We start from the raw sequence: 6,000 nt of genomic DNA on the forward strand, positions 1-6,000 counted from the left end.
GGCTCTATGGCGCTAAAAAAATAATGTGTAGCATTGAAAAAGGCTCTGCAGGTCAAAAAATGGCGTGTAGGACATTTTTTAAATTTTTTAAATTTTTAATCACATCGTAATGCATGTAGAGGTCATACGGCCCTACTAAGCAAAAAAAAATCATCTCGGATCAACGTTGTCCAAAATCAACAAACTTATTATGAAAATGGGATTTTGACGACTTCTAAATCCATCTACAAGGTCTGTTTGGCCTCAAATTGCTCTGAAAATTAGTGACTCCCTTTTTTTCACAAGAAATACCCAAAAAAACTCCATATCTGTTCTGTCAAACCCTCATTCTCATTTTTTTCCAAATACTGAACAAGCTACAGCAAATCTGGCTCTGATACCATGAAGGATTTGATCAATACAAATCCACAAAGCCCAAAGAATACCTAAAAGGTAAAAGGGTAACCTAAAAGGTAAATGTTATTTAATAATTATTAATTAATTATTAAATGAGAATGCAAAAGGTGCATAAAGTGAAATCTTAAGAACGTAGAAAAGGTAATTTAATAAATGAAATGAAATTAACCTTTTTCTCTAACACCTTCATTACAAACCCTTGCACTCCATGAATAGAGAGCTATGGATCGCCATTTGAGATCTCATTCTTGAGAAATCTTAGATATAATGATTCATAGAAGTGTGTCAACATTTAAGCATACAGACCGAATCTTAGTAAATGCTAAGTAAAGATAAAGGAAGTTGAGAAAAGAAGAGATAGTATATGTCGAATGAGTAAGTTACTAGCAACCATACAGAAGCTAAGGAACAACATGTATATCAGTTATGAATGAGTGTCAAGATATTGCAGTGCCGAGTAAACTAATTTTGACATATGTGTTTTTGATGGCACAAACACTTATGTAAATTATTTTGGTCGACTTCTATGTGATATTTTGGATTGTAGAGATAGCTAAGGAGGTAATTACACATTTTGTCGAAGGACATCAATCCCTACGAAGGAAAAGTAACCAATCAAGAAATTAGATAGACTAAGTGGAAAAAAGGGAGAACTTTGGATCATTGATCATGATCTAGAATCTTCTCAAATTATCTATTTAAGAAGGGTTCAAGCCCAAATCAAGAGGATAATCATGTATGTGTGAGAAGGTCAAGGTGAGAGTGAATGAAGGCTATGTTTGTTGATTAGAAGCAGAGATCAGATATAGAAACCTAGTAGTGAAGGGTAAAATAGAGTAAATCAGATAAGGAGATCAACTCAATCAAGGAAAGAGAAGATTTGTAATTTGGCATAAAGTGCTAGCCAAAGGATCACATACTGAGTCATTCTAACAAGTGGATTAGGATAAATCTTTTAACAGAGTGGCTTTAATAGACCTATTTAAATATCCTAACAGAGTGTTTACTTAGTTGTAAGTTTAAACTCTTTAATCAAGGTAGACTAGATAAGTCTTGTAAGCTCTTAACAGGGAATACCTTTCATAGGGTAGATCACCAGATGTGATTGAACATTGCAGTCTTAATAGGCATATTTTATTGCTATAGCAGTAAAGACTTGTGGGTGTCATCCTCACCCCAATTTTACCTTATTCTTGGAGGGTTTCTGGGTAATCAAATCTTTATGTTTATGTATTTACATGTATTTTCATGTTGATGGATGTGATGTATACTTAGATTTATTTCAGTATTTCAATTTATGATTATATGGTATGTGATCTAGACATGAGATGGGCAAATGATGAATATACTTGTTTTATTTCAAGGAGTTAAAACAAATTGTAGATCCTGATTCACCCCCCTCCCCCCTCATTATCTTACTTCACAATAAGACTTCCAACAATTGGTATCAGAGATGTTTTATCTTAGAATAAATATAACAGCTTGACAGTTAAGATCTTGGAGATGGAGGCTTAGAAATTGGGAAAGATCGTTGATAATCATATGCTTGATGTCCAGATCATACTATAGAAGCTTGAACCAACAAGAGAAGAGTTGAGTAAATTCGTAAAGAAAAGGAAAGATATGGTCATTCAACAAAATGATACACTATATGAAGAAGTGGACACCAAAAGACTATTTGAATATGGTAATTCTAGTGAAAGTGATGTAGCAATAGTAGACCTATCGGAGAAAAACAACATTCTAAATGAAGAAGTCATGGGATTAAAGAGAGTACATGAATTCCAATCAGTGAATCTATTTGAAGTGACAAAACATATAAAAAAAAGTTGAAGAAGACAAAGTCATGGTTGAAGAGGACAAGAAACAAATGGCTACTAGACTTGATGAAAGGACATCTAATGTGAAAAAGCTCACAAGAAACTAGTTGGCCATGATGAATCAATTGCTACTTGAAAATCAAACACTAAACAAAAAGGACATAGAGATTGCAAATATGAGATCACAAAGTGATCAACTAAGAAATGAGTTAAATTCTAAGAAGGAACTAATAGAGAGGATGAACAAACCTAATGAAGCTATAATATACTTTGAAGAACTAATGAGATCACCAAGAACACCTAGTGACACCTCTAAACTAGGATATACCAAGCATTCTTCAACCACTGAAGAAGGAGAATCATCCAAGAGTGAAGAGAAAATAAATACAAACTCAAAAGGAAAACCTACATGTCACCATTGTGGCAAACTGGGACACATTATCAAACATTTGCAGAAGCAAGATTAGTAAAAAAAATTCAAAACTATTGGTGTAAATAAGTATTTACTTATTACTCTAACTTAAGTTTACTTAGGTCAATGCATTGCATTATTTTATTTGTTTAAGTGAGACAATTAGGAGTTTGTGTACTCTCATTGATGTATGCAACTCTAATTATGCATATGGTGTCTACAATACAGGAGCTTGCATCATTCACTGAGTTGTCATGTTGACAACACAGCTATTCACACTCCTCATTTAGCACATGTTGTCTACACCACTAATTTGCATGCTATGCCATTATAGGCTTATCCTCACATCATCGCACTTAATTCTGTGCTTAATGGAGGATAACCCATATCTAGTGGACATGTGCCTAGTTGTATGACTTATCTTGATGCTGACTTCTATGCATTCTAGAAGCTCTCCTGAGGCCTTTATATATAGGCACTCCTAGTGTACTCTCAAGCTAGCATATTGAATGAATATCATCATTGTGATCATACTCTCTCTATTTTGGTTTACTGTGTGCTTGTGTTTGAGTTCCTTGGTCTTGGGTGAATTCTGGCCTAAGCCAAATTCTTACATGGTATCAAAGATCGAAGAGATTCTCTACACATAGTCGTTCAAGACCATTCATGCTTCAGCACCTCAACCCTAAATCTAGAGCATCCACAAAAATTGGGAACATCTAGAGTCAGATCTAACCTCGCCATTGTGTCTGGAGCATCGATCCAGTGAAGATTGACTATAAATTTTCCTATGCTAGGTGAAAGTTGATTGTGAGGCAAAAAAAATTTGCAAATCTGAACCCAGAGGCCCCGATTTTCAGTTTGGGTATGGTCGTTTTATTGATCTAATTATTTATTTTTGGATCTACATTTGATTTAATTCTCTATTTTTATTGGGTGTTTTCAAAATTATTTCTCAAATTTTTTCCCAGTCAGAGAAAAATAAAATTTGTAGACCCAGGCTGTCAGATCCTGGCTCTACAATTTTGAAGGATATTCTGTTATTTTATTACAGGGTATTATTTTAATTAGTGGGCATCACATATATTTTTTGGCCTCAAAATCTAGACACATATAACAGTAGGAAACTTTATTTTATCAGCGGTCGAGCACCTTAACTGGCATGCACATCATTAATCGGCGGCAGAGTTCATTTCATACCTCTGGTGCATGCCTTTTAGTTGTGGATCAGCGCAACCTTTCTTTTATTCAATACAACATTCCCTGACCAGGGGAATGTGGGACTAATTTTAAAAGTCCCTACCCACTTTTTATCTACAACATCGCATTCCACAATTCCAACATTTGCTAAAATAAATCCGGTGACGTCCAAAGTATCTCCAGCACGAGTGAAATAATCTGGCGAGGTTTTGGTGCATTAAAATCGAAGACTATACAAGCTACTATGACAGTATACGTGACCAAGTCCAATCCTACCACACGTCACCCGCTAGATAGTTGACACGTGTATGATTTTTTGGTGCCATGTCTGCAAACACCTGCGCTCTGCCTTCCGCATGGACATCCACGTATACTGCCACTTGCCACTGTGTTATTATTACAATCAATGATCCAACATCATCCTACCTAACTAGATAGACATGCCAGCAATGCCACATCATCACATAATTTTTTTCCTTGACTATTCATACAGTATGATTTTTGTTGTGTCACTCGTTCATACAATTCTATACGACTGACATCGTGCTAACGTCATCACATGGGTCAGATTCTATTGATGTCATCAATTTCAATAGCTTAAAATTGATGATCGTATGACCGTCATACCAAGCCAAATTTAAACTACTATGATGATTGTATGACCATCAAATATAACCCCGTCATTCGCTGATGCAACCCCTCTACAAATTGATTTTGGTTTTTTCAGTCCGACTTTGGGAGGCCATAACTCAGACATCTAGACTCCAAATTAGGTACAATTTTTTTTGAAATTGGGTAGAAGTTCCTAAAAAATTTACTGGTGCAACTTTTTTTTGGCTTTGGTTCACGTATTTGTCAAAATTTGTGTTTTTTGCCAACTGTACTTGCATAATCCTGCATTTTGCAACTTCAAATGCTCTGTATGGGCACATCTAGAGTCGAAAATAGGTTCTATTTTTTTGAGTGTGCATTGTTTTTTGTATGCTTTCTAGATCTACTATCAGATTGAAGGGTTGTGTGGAAAAAAGTGTCACTTTCAACAATAGGGCCTTTCTTTGCTTTGTATTGCTTCAAAATTGTAGCACATTGTAAAGTTCCAAATTTGTAATCTATTAAGAGGTTGTAACAATCAAAATCAAAAGTCCACAAAGGCCAAAATTGGCAAATGGCCCATTGTAATCGCACTATTGATAAAGTTCCCAAGCATCTATTTTGGGGGGAGGGGGGAGGTTTCTTGATTTAGTGAAAAGGGGAGGTGTTCTTGGTGCTGTGTTCTCTCTTTTCTGTACTTTTTTTTCATTTTTTGCATTATGAGCAACTTTAAGTTTCCTAAATTAACTCCTCATAACTATGCTACATGGTCCATAAAAATGTGGTATCACTTAATGCATAATGGAGTTTCACAATATGTAGATGATACCCTTCCTAAACTAGCAGGTGATAAGGTTTTAGATAGTGGTATTTCAACTTGGGTAGCAATGGATAGGAAGGCCCTAGGTGATATATGTTTGGGGGTAAATGATAAGATCATGAATCAAAATAAGAAGTGTTCTACATCCAAGGAAGCTTGGGATACCCTCAAAAACCTTATGATAAAGTGTCTGAAGAGGATGTGTTCAAAATTGAAGATAAGCTTGTCTCCTTAGATCCTAAGTCATATGACTCAATACAGGATTTCATCATCAAGGTGAATGAACTAAGGATAAAGCTTACTAATTGTGGGAGTTCTATCAAAGATGACAGACTGATCTACCTCATACATAACAAGCTTCCATCAGAGTATTCCACATTTGTATCTTCTTTTAACACCTCAAAGAATACCTTAGGGTCTGCCTACAAGAAAGTCACTTTTGATGAATATTCTAAACTGTTGGATGATGAAGAAAAGAATTTGAAATCAATGAGGATTATCAAATCACCTTAGTCTAAAGCATTGGTGGCCAACAATGAGGGTTCTCAAAATTTAGTTGGACAGTCTTCAAATAAAGGAAAGGGTAAGAAGTGGAAGAAAGACAAATCAAAGGATGTAGAAAAGGCAACACCACAATCCAATCAACAAGGCAAGTCCTCAAATTCCAACAAGAAAGGGGACAACAATAAGGAGAAGAAGGAGTGTGCTTATTGCAAGAAATAGGGTCATGAAGAACATGAGTGTTATCTTAAAAAGATTGA

Source organism: Cupressus sempervirens, chromosome 3 (genome assembly GCF_028749045.1).
Source record: "Cupressus sempervirens isolate cs-2001-9-10 chromosome 3, ASM2874904v1, whole genome shotgun sequence".
Lineage (NCBI taxonomy): Eukaryota > Viridiplantae > Streptophyta > Pinopsida > Cupressales > Cupressaceae > Cupressus > Cupressus sempervirens.